General features: G+C 34.4%; 1 protein-coding gene across 14 annotated transcripts in view; it reads left to right on the plus strand.

Moving 5' to 3' along the window:
• Positions 1 to 16,541, plus strand: part of LOC149692534 (uncharacterized) — a 211,215-nt gene that overhangs the window by 9,701 nt on the left and 184,973 nt on the right. Inside the window, exon 1 of one of the 14 annotated variants that reach the window (XM_089868312.1) lies at positions 11,615 to 12,564. The exons of 12 other annotated variants lie outside the window; for them this stretch is intronic. The gene's annotated coding sequence lies outside the window, so the exon portion shown is untranslated. Of the gene's footprint in view, positions 1 to 11,614; positions 12,565 to 14,342; positions 14,542 to 16,541 lie in introns of those variants that run through there. One more of the 14 variants, XM_089868313.1, reaches the window with a different exon arrangement.

A 16,541-nucleotide genomic window follows, 5' to 3' on the forward strand; every position in this document is an offset into this window, starting at 1 on the left:
CTGTCCATGGGTCATTTCTTCATTATTTCCGAAATTACACATTCTTGTGATCATTCTGTTTAATATACTTCTTTAAATGCAAAAATATTACACCAACATTTAAATTAATTCAACAAATTATTACTTCAAATCAAGAAATACACATTTTATTTTTATCATAAACCATCTGAAAGTATTTTATTATCCCGTAACGTCGATTGGTACAGAAGTCCTAAAAGGCATTGCGGATAATGTCTCACAACCCATAACACCAGAAAATGATCGATAATTTTTAGTTATAAGAAAGAAATTATTTTGAGGAATGGTTGGGACAGGGATAATAATTTAATTCTTTCCAAAAAAAGAAGAAAGATAAAAGTTTTAGTTAAGGCGCTAGGAGAAAAAGGGTTTTGATATAAGCCAAAACCGAACGGGTGTAGTATAACGGGGGACTTAACTTATTGAAAACGCTTTTGCCGAAATGATACCCGTGGGGGCCATCTTCGCGTATAACTAGAAGTAGCTTGCATTCCCGACATCGCTAAGCCTTGGAGAGAAGCCTACCCCCATTTCTAACACACGCTCAACCCGCGATTTTTGTCCGCCGATTCCGTGCTCAAAGAAAGTTGCGTCTTTGAAAGGATCTTTAATATCATTAAACTTAGGCCTTGTCTAAGAAGTTTACGTGTAAAATTTAAATTAATAGGCTGTGATATTTCGAGGTTTTTTGCGTTGAATTCTTGGCATGTTCTCTATCGGGGCTGGCTAAAATGTTAATTCGTTAAGCCTTGCCGAAAATACGATGCGCTTCTCTGCATGGGAGAAAAATTCTTAATTTGTTTCTTGTGAATAATGTGAGGATGCGAAAATTAATTTAAAATGGTGAAAACGTTTTGCATTAAATGCAGTATGTCTGCAGCAGCTGTATTTGGCGAATATTCGGCGATACGCGAGGTATGTTATATGAATCTTTTTAAGCCGTTTAATCGCGGTCACTCACTGAAATTTATCGCGAATGTACTAATACTTAAACAGTTGATGTTTTTAAGTTAGAAATTAATCTCTATTATAATCATTTAATCCAAACACTTAACTTGATAATTCCCAATATAAATTAAAAACCCTTACAATAATTTTATCATACAATTATTAGATACGCGTTGGAATAAAATAAATACACACAATTTCTTCTTTTACGACTTTTTCCTTCAAGATAAAGAAGTTAAGATGTATCCCGCTAAATCCTTAGATTTAAAACTATACTATACGTGTAACGCTAAACGTTTTGAATTTGAGTGTTTTTAAAGAGTGTGGACTAGAGCTCTAGCTCCGGAGACGGGCGGGTGCGGGTCCCCGTCGGTTCCGTCCTTTTACGTAGTTACGTAACATCCACGAGTCTAAAATTTATTTACGACGATGCCAATATCGTCACTCAAATTGGGTGATTTAGAATTTGTTTTACAGCCTATAAAACGAGCCGCAAATGGCGCCGGCGACCATGAAAGGAGAGAGTGAGAGCGAGAGAGAGAGAGAGCTTTTAGCTATAAAATAATATAGTCGCGAAGACTCGAAAGTTATGGAATCGTTCTCCGGGTGCAGCAGGGTACCCGGGCCGGCCGTCAGCCTCTCCCGCGGTCCAAGGATGCATCATGGAGAGCTCGCGCTATAGCGGGAAGCTCAAGATGAGATGAGAGAGAGGAGAGAAATTTTCCGTTCGCGTTCGAGCTCTCGGGGAGACTCCTATGGGTTCGCGAGAGCGTTTTCTCTCCGCAGCGATAAATTGGAATGCCGTACACTTACTATGAAATGCCCCCTTGATATCGTCGTATAGCCGCGTTGAATAGCTGGCCGATGGCCGCGTGTAAAGAGACCATGGGCCCCCATGCAGTATCCCCCGGACCCCGACGATGACGACGACGCCGTCTCCATCGCTATGAACCGTACCGTGTTACGACTCGCCGTAAAATATAACCCGCTCTCTCTTTCTCGCTATCGAGCTTCATGGAGTTACGTAGTTGATATTTTCCCATCCTCAAATCCGGAACCGTTATGATTTTTTATTTTATTATTATGATATGGGAAGAGGATATGAAAAGAGATAGTGTAGTTTTTAGAGATACATTGTAGCGCTAAGCTTATTTTGAAATATGGGTTTTATTAATTATTAGAGGATTATTAAGGCCTGTATACGTTTATAGGGGGTTTACATAATCTAATCTCTCTATTTTGCTAATATTCATTGCCTGGGAAATTAATTTAAATTGCAGTGTTATTTCCCATTTTTAAAATTACCCAGTTTTTAGAGATACATTGTTTCGCTTTTGAAATATGGGATTTGTTAATTATTATAGGATTATTACGGTCTGGACGTAAATAGGGGATTTTCTTAACTAAAACCTCTCTATTTTGATATAGATTTGCCTGGGAAATTAATTTAAATTGCAGTGTTATTTCCTATTTTTAAAATTACCCCTGCAGTTTAGCTTCCGAAATATGCATTTAATTCCGCACGATTTTCTTATTATTAAATAATTTTCTCGTGCCCATGCTGCAATTTGCGCGAGCCTTAATTCTTACGCTCTGAAATTATAGTACGAAAAGTGACTCGACTCTGGCAGGGTTCAGGGTTATTAAAGAAAGGCCGTATACCATATTTAGTTCAATCAGTATACGTGACTTAGAACAACGTTGGTATATATAACTTTTGAATTTGTATCACCCTTAACACCCGTACGTTGTTCAATATATTACTTTAGACTAAATAATTAATAGGTTGGAAGTTTTTCCGATAGCTAGAATGCGATAAATAACTTTTTAAGAAATAGCTGTTTGAAAGAAATTAATTCTGACACGTGGCTATATATGTGTAAGTTACGATCTCCAAAAAAAAAGAAAACTGTATGACATATTCTAGAGAAAAAGGCGAGGGTTGCCTAAGCCAGCCAGAGTTATAATTAATTACGGTACAATTAAATTAAGTCTATCATCAATGAACCAAATGTATATTCTAATTTTTTTAGGCTACAAAATTTTAATTAAATTATAATCAATTGCGATTTAATTTTAATTTTAATATAATCTAAGATCTAAATAATTACGCCAGAACAATAAAGCTTAATCGTAAATCCTGATTAATATCGTATTATTTAATTAAGTAGTGCAATCATCCCATGACTTTTATTTCTTTTTCAATTTCGTCTTAAAAAAAATAAATAGCTAAAGAGAATGAGAGAAAAATAGCCCTGAGGGGGGGAGGGGGGAATGTAACTCACGATGCAATAAAACTGTGTGTATCTACTTTGTTTCCAACCCCCCTCCCCCTAGGCTTCTTTTAACCTCGTTATCATTGGGGCTCCTGTATAATTAGGCGATAACTTTTCTAATGAATTCATTCCTTCCACATTCATTCAACTTAATGAGTTGTTCTTTACTTTGCACGCGCGCGCTCGTGCTATGATGATAGCGTCACGTTTTCTGACGGACCTTTTCGAATGAATAGTCCCATGCCTTTTTTTGATTGTTAAATGTTTATATCGCGAGTCTTTATGAGTGTTGAGGTCTTGTTTTCAATTGAAAAGGTCCATCATGGCGCGCGCCACAAGTTATAACTGAAGATGCCGCTGCGTTAATTCTTTCATGCTATTTATTATTTTAAGCGGTATTTTCATTGTACTGTTTTTTCTTCACGTGGTTTATAATTTAAGAAACGTATACTAAATTTGTTTTAATTTAATTTTATACAAATGACAATTAATTAATTATAGCTAGTGTTATGTACTGAATGCAATCTTAACACGGAAAAATACTGTATGTATATATAGCATATTTTGGAGGACGCCTTAAGCATTGGAATATAGCCCTTGCATAGGGACAAGCCGATAGTTTTAGAGCCCTAGGGGCCATAAGGCTCCCTTTTAAGCACTAGCTTTTTAGATTTACCCCAGGGGCAAAATTGCGCCCTTTTTCTCGTGTTATGCAAGGTTATTCTTGATACAATGGAATCGAACTTATACTGAAGTCATAAAATCTTATAGGTTTGTGTTAGGTTCTTGAAATTGCATCCCAAAACTCATGCAAAAGGCGAAAAAAAAAGCAAGCTAGTATGGTACGCCCCTGTCGTAAACCGCCCAAGTTTTATAGCGGTCTCAAATACAGGCTGTTCAACTGGGCTAAGCCTATTTTTAACTTTAAAATCATGTTATTTAGAAAAGGAATGAGTCAGGGGGTTTAATCTTTTTTTCTTTTTTCTTGTATTGTTCCTTTACTTCAAACAATTTCCAGTAAACACCGCTCTATTTTTCTATTTCTTTTTTTCTTAAAAAAACAAAACCAAACCAATTTTTGTTTTTATGCAACATATTTAGGATTTGCTCTGTTGAATTTTTGCGATATTATAAAACTTAATTCGAATATATATGGACGGCATTTTAAGGTCTTAAGTTGTTGTATAAACATTCCAAAAACGGGGGGACTGGACACTATTAAGTTTTATAATTTATTTTTAATAGTAATATCCGGATTTGTTATTATTAGCAGTATCCAACACCTCGAAAGAAAGCAAGAAAAAAACATATACGCAACGTTTAATAAATCAATTCTTTACATAGAAAATAACATTTGATATTATTATTTGCAAAAAAAAAAAAAAATAGAAAATAATATGTTAAGCCTAACAAGAAAGGGTCACTGTTTCACAAGCTGTAAAGTTTTCCGACGTCAATTCATTTCATTTTCTCTCTCTGATTCGATACGTGCAAAAGGCTTATTACCCCCTTTTTTCGTAAGGTCCTTAAGCCTCGGCTTTGACTTTTAAAGGGTCGGATAGAGTTTCGCCGTTACCCGAAAACAGTTACACTGCGCATCGTCATTGACGCCACCATACACGCATCCTTGTATTCGATAGGCCCTTAATAACCAAGAGAGAGAGAGATCTTTATTTTTTTCTTAAATAAAAAAAAAGGATTATTTTTATGTTCCTCGTAAATAGCTTTAAGGACGCAAGAAGAGTCCAGTTTTTTTTCACTCGCCTTAGTGCATGCATGCGTTCGCGAGTTATATTGCTCGGCTCTGCCCTCGTGCCGACCATATATTGTTTATGACAGATATCATTTAGTGATGTTTGGATTTTTACATATAATTATTATTGCGTACCATCGCTGTTAAAAACAGGAAAAGAAATCAAATGTGGTTTTTTAATTTAGTCAAAAATGATTCAAGAGGTGAGAGAAATTATTTATATGGAATGCTGTATTTTATATTCTTGGTACATTTCTCTCTCTGTGTCTGTGTTTTATGAGGTTCGTGGGCAAGGGTTATCATTTTAACATTTAGTTCTTTTTTTAGGCGTGATATATTATTATCAAGGCCTACAAATTTTCTATTACATTTATTTAAAAGGTAACGTTGCGCTTGAGCTTGTTTATATATCGTAAACGCCCATCCAAGGCCTAGGGTTAAGGTCTTCGCTGTAGGACCCTTACTTACCGCTTGTAAGTCGCATCCAGCGACTGCGGTTCTCTCTGCAAGGGATAATTATATAACTAGATATAAATTTATAAATATAATTGTTTAGGACATTTTCGCTGGCTCTTATAAATCGAATCGCGGTGTTTTTATTAGTAATAGTTAAGTTAGTTAGTAGCGTTAGTACTTGTCATTTTGATGTATTGAACGATTTAATTTTGAAAAAAGAGTTATACGTGACAAGTGAGAGATAGTTTGGTTGGTTTATTTCAAAAAAATTTATTTGATTCGTCTTTAGTTAGGGGTTAAAGTTCACGCTAGGGTTTGGCCGCTGTCTCGTGGAATAATATATAATTTGTTACAAAATTGCATGGCATGGTATGGCGCGCGACTCGCTTTTTATTTAACCTTTGCTTGACTTCAATTATTTGCCATTCTTTGTCTCGAATCATACTGAGCTTTCTATGGGTAGTAAAACTGAATTTAACGTTTAAGTTAGCGTCATTGGGAATGCCTGATATTAACCTTATTAATGGAGACAAGTCAAATTGGGGGGAAGCTTAGTTTGAAGAAGATTAACAAGGCGACATTTTATTATTCTCGACACGATCGTAAAAACCTTCAACGTATTTCGACTGTCTCTTCCAAGGGGTCGGATACCTATTTCATAAAATCTATCCGTAATTATAATTTGTCTATAAGGATTATCATAGAATTTATTGGAGTAAAACTGCCAATATCAAGAATTGCAATTGAAAGTTAAAAAATAACTTTTAGACATTTTAATTTCTTAAAAACGTTTTTTATGAAATAAGTGTCCGACCGCCTGTAATTTTTTTCTCTGAGTGACGCTTCGTAACTCTGACAGTATCCCCATTTATTTAACATTATCGAAACGATTTTCTTGATCAACTGGTTTTACTTAGACACACTTGTAAATAAATTAATGTCTCAAGAGAGAGGCTTGACAGCGTGTAAGGTATAGCTGCCTAGCAATTCGACGAATTTTTCCGTTGGGAACCCCCTCTTAGCTGGAATAACCATAACCCAATGGGAGTTAACCATCAATGCAATAAATTATACGCAATTAGATGTATATAAGTTGAAAACGTATTGCAAAGAATGTTTGCAGCGGTTTTAGCAATTATTTATGAATAATATCGATCTATTTTTATGTATATTACGTATCAGGTCGCCCGCATTAATTGTACCGCGGTATTTTTAAATTAAACACTTAATCTCATCTCTACGCACTCAATTAAATATTTTTCAAATTTAGTTACATTGAATCTAATCTTTAAGATTAAATTATCAATTAAAGTAAACTAATGATTAAAAAAAATTACGTAAACCCTATAGGCATTGAATTTCAAACTTATTAAAATTCAAATTACAACGATTTAGTTGGGAAATCACGTCGAAAATTGTCGTCGTAAATAACATTTCGGCAATTTTGAAAGGTGAATTCCATCCCCTTTTTTAATGAAAGAAAAAATAATTAAAACCAATTACAGGTATATAAGCTCGCGCGTGTTTTTAATTAAACTCAGATTAAATATTTAATAATTTGATACGATATCAACTCCCTATTTTTATGTTTTTTTCTCGCGCGTAAAAATCACACCCTTCAATGATATATTGATGTTGGAAGAAATAGTTTTTTTTTTTTTGATGCGAAAATTATACGTAGCACGCAAAGGGTAACTTTAGTATTAAATCATTAATTAAACGGTTAAGGTATTAAAAAAATGCTAAGTAAAGTAGTAGCTTTGTAGCAATTAATTTAATTTTTTTTCTTCTGATTTCGTATAAATTTGCAGGTGTTAATCATGTATTTTGTAAGGTTTTTGGGGTTTAGGCGTGTTTTTTGGGGGTAAAAGCCAATGAACCTTGTTGTAATTGAGAACAGGTGTTATTTCACGTTATCAGATTGGATTAATATTACATGATTAGGTATGTAGACAGAAGTTTATTAGCTTGAAGTAAAGTTGTAGTTAATTTAGCTTATAATATTAGGGTATTTGAAATACTTCATATTAATAAATTTCATCGTCGTAAAATAGTTTAAATATAGATTATTCTTAATTATATTGGCATTAAACATATGGGGAAAGGTTTTAATGATTTAAAATTAGCGTAATTTTAGAATAATCTGTTATATACAATTTAAAATCGCAGAATTTTAAGAGGATCAACAACGGGTGGTGTAACAGTTTGTAAACAAAATCAAATTAACGCCTTTTCATGTTGGAATTGAATACATTCCTGGTTAAAAAACATTAAACGCGAAATTTTGTTACATATTTGACCTTCAAAAAGAATATTACCCGGCATTCCATGATTCCATGACGCTTTCTATCTCGAAATACCGCACGTGTGATCTAAATTGTTATGGGGCGGGCCACGGCATGCGTATATTGCCTATTTAGTCGTTTATGCGCGCTATTTTGTAATATGAAATATGCTTTTTAATACTCGAAGCACGTATCTATTTAGACTTTAGAGATTAAACCCACCGTGTCGAGGGGTTCTAGGTTCGGAATTACTGGAAATCGGATGCACACCTATTATCATATCACCTGTATATTGGATTGGACGTATACGTCACGTGTGGTGTGCACCCACCTTTCGAAAACGATATAATGGTTTTAAAATTAATGTATTTTGAATTGGTTACGATATATAGTATGGAGGTCACGATTACATAGTTTAGTAATAATGTTGGGTCTTTATTCAATGGGAAAATAATGGCTTGTTAAAAGGAGAATTATTTTATTATGTAACTCTAATTTGTTTGATGATTTATATTTTATTTTGTATAACGATTTGAATGATTGCCGTTATGGACAAATTACTTAGTTGTAGGATACGTTTTTGAAATTTTGTTTTGAAAAATTAGATTTAAAACTTAATACTCGGTCCTATTACTTAACGCCACGTGTAGTATAGTAGTATACCATAAAATCAGCTGATTTTTTATTAAAGCATAATTAAATCCATAACACCCAATTAAAATAGGGTAAAGCTGATTGGATCTAATCTAATTAGTTTGGAATCCAGGAAGACTTAATATTCATATTCATCTTTGTTCCTGCATAGAGGAATAGCCAAGGGGGGAGGGAGGGGGTGTAAATTTATTTTTTTAGCTGAGAAAGAAGAAACGTGCTTTTTTAGTGACAAGTTTCGTCGTTTGAATTTAGGATGGCGGTCGAAGTGTATAGTTTGCGGAGAAGAAACCCTTGATCTGTTCTTTTGGGAAGGGAGAGAGTCCGACTCTCGATGATCGTGCCTTTTTCTTGGTACCGGGTGTAAAGTAACTCACGATCGTGACTTAATCCATTCCCAGATTTTTTATTACGCTTCATATTTTGCAAATAAAGGAGAAATAGAAAAATATATAGGAAGAGCGAAGGGATTGGGGCAAAGGGACAAAGCTAGCTAGACACAAAAAACGTTTACTCGAAAATGAACGCGGAAAAGCAAGAAAAATATTAAATTGATTTGAATTGATATTATGCAAATTTAATTTTTCCCGGATACTGCTATTGCTAAATAAGGATTGGATCGAATTAATCCTTATTCTTATATTTTAATCAATAATTAACTTGATATCATCGACCTTTCTTTATCAGTGGAATTTAAAATGTAAAATAGCGCATTCGTGTGAATATTGACTTTGATTCTTCGTAATAACGTACAGTTAATTACTTAATACCTTTTACGAATTTAAATGCTTAATTATAGTTAATAAAGACGTTTCCGACCTTCGATTTATTAATATAGATAAGAAAGGTGTACCATTCGTAATGATTACTACACTTGTAAACAAATATATGACCGATAACTGTAGCAAACATTCAAAAAATAACTTCTAAACAAAATTAATTTAAAAACTATAAGAATATCCACGAATTCCCATCGATCCTATGTTTTGTTTACATCCCTGAGTGGTTCGTCTTCCCATTCTATCGTAATGGCTTCCCCGTAGTTGCTCTTTTTGCCACCAGGATCGTTGGCGGAGGGTGTACGTTACGTTTCTAGCATAGCAAACAGGCCGGGTCAAAAGCCATCATTAATCAATTCCCTCCCCATACGTCAGATCCGCTTTCTATAGAATATATAACCATTCCGAAAGACGTAACGCTTCCAGAGGCGTGGTAGAAAAACCCGCCATGCATTGCTGCTTCAAGCCGAACTCGGGGAAAAAATTATAATATCTATGGCATAGGGTGGAACGTTTTTCGGTAACTGCCCATTTCCGGTTTTTAGCTCCAGGGGAAAAATGTACCATCCTACCCGCTAGAATTCAATTTTGAAAAAAGAAAAGAACCGGCTGTGTTATTTTTTTTTCTTCTTTTTGGTCGATTTTAGTTCACGATTTAGTCGCCAGGGGAGACTTGGAGAGGCTTAGTTATTTAAATGTAATGTTTCGCCGCGTATCCTAGACTATTGTATTACGTAACGTTATTAAAGTCACGTGGCGTCTGTTATGTAGAGAGAGAGTTAGTTATTTGGTCCCGTAGCGTTTTTATTTTTACTCTTTACACGGACGGGGGTGTGAATAACCGGCGCTTTTGTTGTAATCTTTTAAGAATGGATTATGACACAATATGAAATTTGATACCTTTTGTTTTTATCTCTCTTTTATCTTTATTTGCGTCGTTATTAGCTACGATTTGTTTTATTTTTTTTAGGTAATGAAATGGGAATATTGTTTATTTAAAATTAAGTGGGATAGTTCTCGGTTTTATTAAAATGATATTGGCAAACGTTGTCATTATTCGGTTAATATAAACACTGTAGCCCCTGTAGAAGTGTTTCACCCTCGGCACACTCGTGTCCCGAACTTGAGCCAACTTATAGGGGCAGATCTCTTAATGCTTTTTCAATACGGCCCCTGTAGAAGTGTTTCACTCTCCGAACATTTAAATTTTTTTTAATGATATTTATTCGTAAATAATTTAAATAATATTTATTAATTTAGTTTTAATAGTGGATTAATAACCTTAGATTAAACTAATGGGAATTTGTATACAGTTATTTAGGATGAAAGTATTTAGTTCGAACAACTTTTGACCTGAATACGCGATTTCAAAGCGTGTTATAGAAATTTCTCTCCCACAATTATTAAAATCAGGAACAATTCTTCATTGATTCGAGAACAAGTTAAAACTCTATTCAGTTGTGCATCACGTTTTTCTTAGTTTTTGAAATTCGTGAATTTTCTCACAGACTAACCAGAACAACAATGCTGTTTTCTTTTAAACAACACGCTTCATTTTTTTTCCACGAAAACTATTTTCTTATAATTTGACCCATGCAATGAAGATTCGGTTTAAGGTTAATTTTTACCCTCTAATTAGGCTTAGCGAAAATGAAAAAAAAAAAAAAATGTAATTTTTAGTGAAAAAAAAAGAAAAAAAAACCGGTTGTGAAATTTATCTTGTAAGAAGTCCTCTTCTGACTTTTAGTTGAGTTGTATTATCTTTTTTTGATGTAGCTCGGAGGGCCAAAAGAGGCCCTAAATCATTCCATAGTTTTTTTTGGATTCAATGACCACTAGATAATAGCCATCGCTGACAAGATGGCGGCGGCCCGTCAGCTCTCTGCTGTTTAGTCAGAGACTTGGCAAAGAAAAATACTTTTTAGTTTTTAGTTTCACCGAAACTCGCTAGCTTGCTCTGCATGTGTGTTAGTTCTACCCCTGTCAGAAGTGGATTAACGGCGAAGTTATTAGTTTGTTTACTATTCAGAAAAACCTGATTGGCGTAAATAAATAAATAGGGTGTAAATTAGTTACAAATAGTTTAAGGACGATGTTTTGTTTATTAAAGTAATTAATTTCGGTTTAATTTACTTCTGAAAAGAAACTTGAATATATCTAGTGTATATTCCATCTGTAACAGTCCTATTGGCCTTTTTTTCCAAAGCTAACCGAAGCGACTAAGATTCTGACAGCTGCTAGATTGCGTTGAGAATGACAAATAGCCTTTTGGCTCTTTTCTAGTTAGAACAGTGACCCATCCCAGTAGAAGTTTAGACTTGGGTGTTTTTTTCCCGGGTTCTAAAAGACACTGGGGGTGGCGCTTATACGCTTACATCAGCTATAAGACGCTGCTAAGTTTAGGCTTTAAAGACCTCCAAAATCTATAGCGAGAAAAACGTTTTAACATTTTTGAGAGAAAGAGACAAAAAAAAACAGTTGTTGATGTTGGCTTCCTTATATTTTGTTAAAATACAATGTTTGAAGAAAAAAAAACCGCGGGAAATTTTAACACGTGCGCAATTTATTTAAAAATCTTTATCAGCGCATGCCTGGGATGTTAAGTTGCGCGTGAGAAAACGCGGGAAATAAGAAGAAAAAAAACCACGCGCCAATTTTCCATCCGAGCGCGCGAGACTTCTCACGCAAAATTTCTTGATATTAAAGAAGGTGGAGCTTAAGTCGCGTATAAGAAAAATTTATTCCGCTGGAGAAAGTTAACTCTACAAATGGCGGGAAAAGTAGCGTAAACCGGCGTCCGCAAAAATGTGCCGCACATGTGCGCGCGCGTAATACGGCGTGTGTGGGGTTTTTAACTCCTTTTTCCCGCTTCTTTTTCGGGAAAACTCTCGGGAGTCGGGAAAAATACAGGTGACAAAAAGGTGCCGCTAGAGGTCTCGTATTCGCGTAAAGGGAATATAGCCCTATAAAAACGTCTAGTGCGGACATTTATAGACTATATTTCAAAAGACTCTCGACGACTAAAGGGGGGCCGTAGTAGTTTATGGAAACCCCTCCCCCCATTTTATATATATACACTCGTAGTATATATATTTTATACCTTTTAGCGTTTAACTAAATGCTCTGTATAAACGACCCCCAAAAAGTTCATACTCTGGATTGATAGGTCCCAACAACTAAATGCATAATGTATAGCCGAAGTTTAGTGTTATTTTATTAGACAAGAACCATGTGGTTTTATGTTTAGTTAGTGTCAAACGTCGCTAGGAGACACTACCGTATGTGACGTGCATTTAATCACGCACGTTTTTTCACCATATAGCTGTAAAAGTAATTCTTGGCGCGCTTTGCTTTTTCATGGTTGTGATATAACTGTGATATAGTATTTGTTCCGTTGGGTAAGTTTGGATTTTTTTTTTTTTCTGTTCAATATTCACGTGATATTTTTATTTATTCCAAAGATATATATATATATTTATATGAGTTATATTATTATTGAAAGGAATGTTTGACTTCTTTTTATTGATGGGTATTAAATGTCAGGTATGGATATGTTTTATTCAAAAAAAAAATGTGGGTGTAGAAATAGTGGTGTTTTGGTCCTCTTAAAAGTTTGGTATCTCTTTGGGAAATTTAACTATCAGGGAAAAATCTAGTAGGTTGATATTCCCAAATACTTCCGAGGAAAATTAAGGAAATAACGTTAATTAATTTTGATAATTCTTTCAATTAGAGATTATTGAAAATTTGTCAAATATTAATTAGGTTTATATACGGAAAGATAAGACGGGGTGACACTTTTCTTAACCTTTAACCCTACCTTCCTAACTAATGGCAAAAATCTATCGCATAATTTATATGGTAGCTGACACTCTTTAGCAGCTTAATAATCCAATATTTCTGACATAAAATGCTTCATTCAAGCGTGAAATGTATTGTATAGTTTGTAGTCATATGATGAATGAATATAGAAACCTTACACGGCCGTTTATCTGTCGAGTTGATCTCAACGAGCTAATAAATTATTTTTTTTCTCTTCTGCCCTCATAACAACCGCGTATATAACGGAATTAGTTTATTTTCATTAACGGTATTAAAAGCGTTTTAATAATAAGAAGCGCATCCGACCGTGTAATATTATCAGTTAAGCTTCTTCTATTTGTTAAATCGCGTGATTATCAACGGAGTTAATTGCAATAATAAATAAATAGTTAATTTATCCAATAAATTATCGAATATAATTCTACACGTTGTAGAAATTGTTTATAATATTGCATGGAATTTTTTTAATGTCAAGGTTTTAATTAAGTTTTTTTCCCCTTGTGATTTTTGACATTGCGCGTATTCGTGTAGCACGTGACTCCTGTACCATCAACCTGTACTCTATATAGGAGGATATATAGATTTATATTATGTTAACATAAAATATACGACCAATTTAAAGGTTACCCCTGCTGGGATATCTGGGTGGCTTTTACCTCCAAAACATCACGTTTCTTTTTTTTTTCTAGTTGACTAAACTTACAGTCTAATGATTTGTGTTTTAAAACCTATTTAAATTTATATTATCTAATTTTTAAACCACCAGGATTTTTCTTTCTTTTTTCCAATAAATAATAGGCCATTTTTGAAGAATTGACTAGATTATAGACCTGCTACCACGAGAACCTGTTCAAAATAGACCGAAGAACCTTTAATTGACATCTCAAAAGAAAACTTGACTTTATATTATCAGTTATCAGTTGCCACTCCTTAGTCAAAACCCTAAATAGCTTTTAGAAAGCTGAATTCTTACAAAGTGTGTCCCACCGAGACAGAGCGATCTAGTAATGGACGCGAATCCACCTCGTAACAATAGAGAACCGATCGCCCGGGATACGAACCCCGGTTATTGCCGGTGAAAACACCGGCTAAAGTTAAGCCTAGCGCCTAGAGAAAGTTAGCTAATGCGGCGGACGATTTATCAAAAATACTAGTACTAGAGCGCGCGGGGCATTGCATTGTTGGATACAGTGACTTTTCACGGACTCCCCTTAGTGTGTCCTCTCTCTCTCTCTCTCTCTCTGTTAACAATGGGACCTCCCCCTTGCCTTTGAAATGTGAAATCTCTATATAAAGAATTGTGTGATTCCTTAAAGTAACCATAAAGCACGTGCTAGAACCTAACCCTAACGGCTAGCTAGTCACTAGTGTATTTATTTTAGTCCCGATTTTAAGTTCCGGCGACTTACGTTTACGGCATTTTTCGCTCCCATACCAAAAACGCTAGAACGGTTTTAATTTTAACCGAGTACAATTTTAAAGTTTTGAGGGCGAATTCGCGCATCACAATGTTGTATTTCAACCGTAAAGGGCTTCTTAACACGATGTGTTTGGTACGTAGTATTTGGTTAATAAAGTTACCGTAACGCGGGTATGAATATTCAATTGTTTTTAACGTAGATGAAGCAGCCAAGGCTTAAGTGTTATTTTTCGTACTAAGCCTTGTCGTGTCTTCTGTTATGGTTATGGGAGGCTAAATTATATATATGTAGGGGAAATTTATGGTTTATTTTTGTTGTTTTATGGAATAATATTTTTGTAAACTAACCCTACACGCGTTGGCATTGAAGGTTCATAACCTCTTTGACTTTTGGTGAAGGTGATTTTAATATTTGAAAATTTCCTTACCTTTTTAAGTGAAATTACGGGAAATTGTTATACGGAAATTCATTTGTTAACGGTGTATAATTACGAATAATAATAACAAACACGTTTTACGATGCTGAAATTAGAACGCGTCCGTTTTAGATTGAATCCCGAACGTTAAATGAAATGAAAGTGAGCTTGGTTTAGCCTTATATTTTATTTTTACTAAAATTAAATGACGATATAACTACCCTATACACGCTATTACATCTGTATTTATAAATGGCTACCAAATCACGTAGTATTGCCATAAAAATGTCAACTCGAGAAAAGAATCATTGCGTTTATACATCTACCTTGAAAGTATACTTAGTCGTAGCCAACCAATAGCGCGAGAATTTATTAAATTATACCAAGAATATCAATTACTTTACGACGTATATTGAGATATTGTAAATACTTCAAATCTCAGCTCGTGCATGCAATTAAGTGTGACAAGATTCCTGGGAAGGAAACTTCAATAATAGTTGTTACACACCATGCATAAATATGACCGTTATTAGTGGTTATATAAAGTTTACAACTCCTTACCGTAAAGTAAATTACCTTTGAAGTAATCTTATGTTTCTATAACCCCTTACTTAATGCACTCAAAGTGATTCTCTGTTTTCTTCTCTCTAAATGGGCTCATAATTGCTCCGACCATTATTTTACAAGGGAGGAAAATAATCCTGTAAAGGATATAAAATAACTCTCGTCTTTATGAGGTTGTAAAAATGATTGTAACCTTCTTTTTTTTTAAAACAAGGATAATTTACAAAGACAAGTAGCAAGCTTATAACTATCTAGACTGACTAATTTAAAACAAATCGTTCTCATTTTATTGATTAATTTCAACGCCGTAATTATTTTACCCCCGTCCCCCCTTTCTCTCTCGTACTCCCGTTGGGTTATTTATTGTTATATTAAAATTAATGATCTTTTAAATGACGATTTTTCAACTTAATTAGGGTGTGTTATTTTTAGTTGGCGCGTGGCATGAATGCTTTGTGTGTGTGGGAGGCCGTTTGTTTGTTTTATCTTATTTTAGGCATCTTAAAATGCACTCCGGTGTCTACTTTATAAATGGTGTGCGCCTCCTTCACTTATTTTAAAGTTAAGAGCGTTGAGTGAGTGTTTAAATATAGGTTTAATGAGGGTTTTAGGTGGTATTTATTGAGTTGAATGTGTTAATTTGATTTAGAATAGGATTTTGGGTGATTTTTTTTCTTTTTTACATATTTGATTATTTCTCTAACCCTGATTGTTGTAATCCGAAGTAATAAGTGTTAATGGAAATGGGAAAAGTGGGGCTATAACATACTCAAAGGATGTTCACGTATCTCTTATGGAACCCGAGGTTATGACCTTCTAAATGAAATTTTTCGCATTTATTTTTGTAAACCACAAATTAAGGCCCAGGCCTATTCTATTTTAAATCCAAGTTAATTAATTTAATGTCCAAAATTTAACGCTTCCTTTTAAACCTAAATTATCCATAATATACATCCAAGTCTACGAAACAATTTAAAAGTAACCATATTTTTCTCCACGCACTCAACTTAAAACTCTTTAAATCTCTCTGCGAGAAATGCGCAAAATTAACCGCGTTAAATGAACCGTAAATCTTTTGGAGAAGAAAGATGAAAGCGTTTTGAAAAGTAAACCTTATTATATGAACCTATCAAATATCCCCTCGGAAAAAGGG

Source organism: Phalangium opilio, unplaced genomic scaffold (assembly GCF_054372755.1).
Source record: "Phalangium opilio isolate 3A_F unplaced genomic scaffold, DU_Popi_V2 ptg000024l_1, whole genome shotgun sequence".
Classification (NCBI taxonomy): Eukaryota; Metazoa; Arthropoda; class Arachnida; order Opiliones; family Phalangiidae; genus Phalangium; species Phalangium opilio.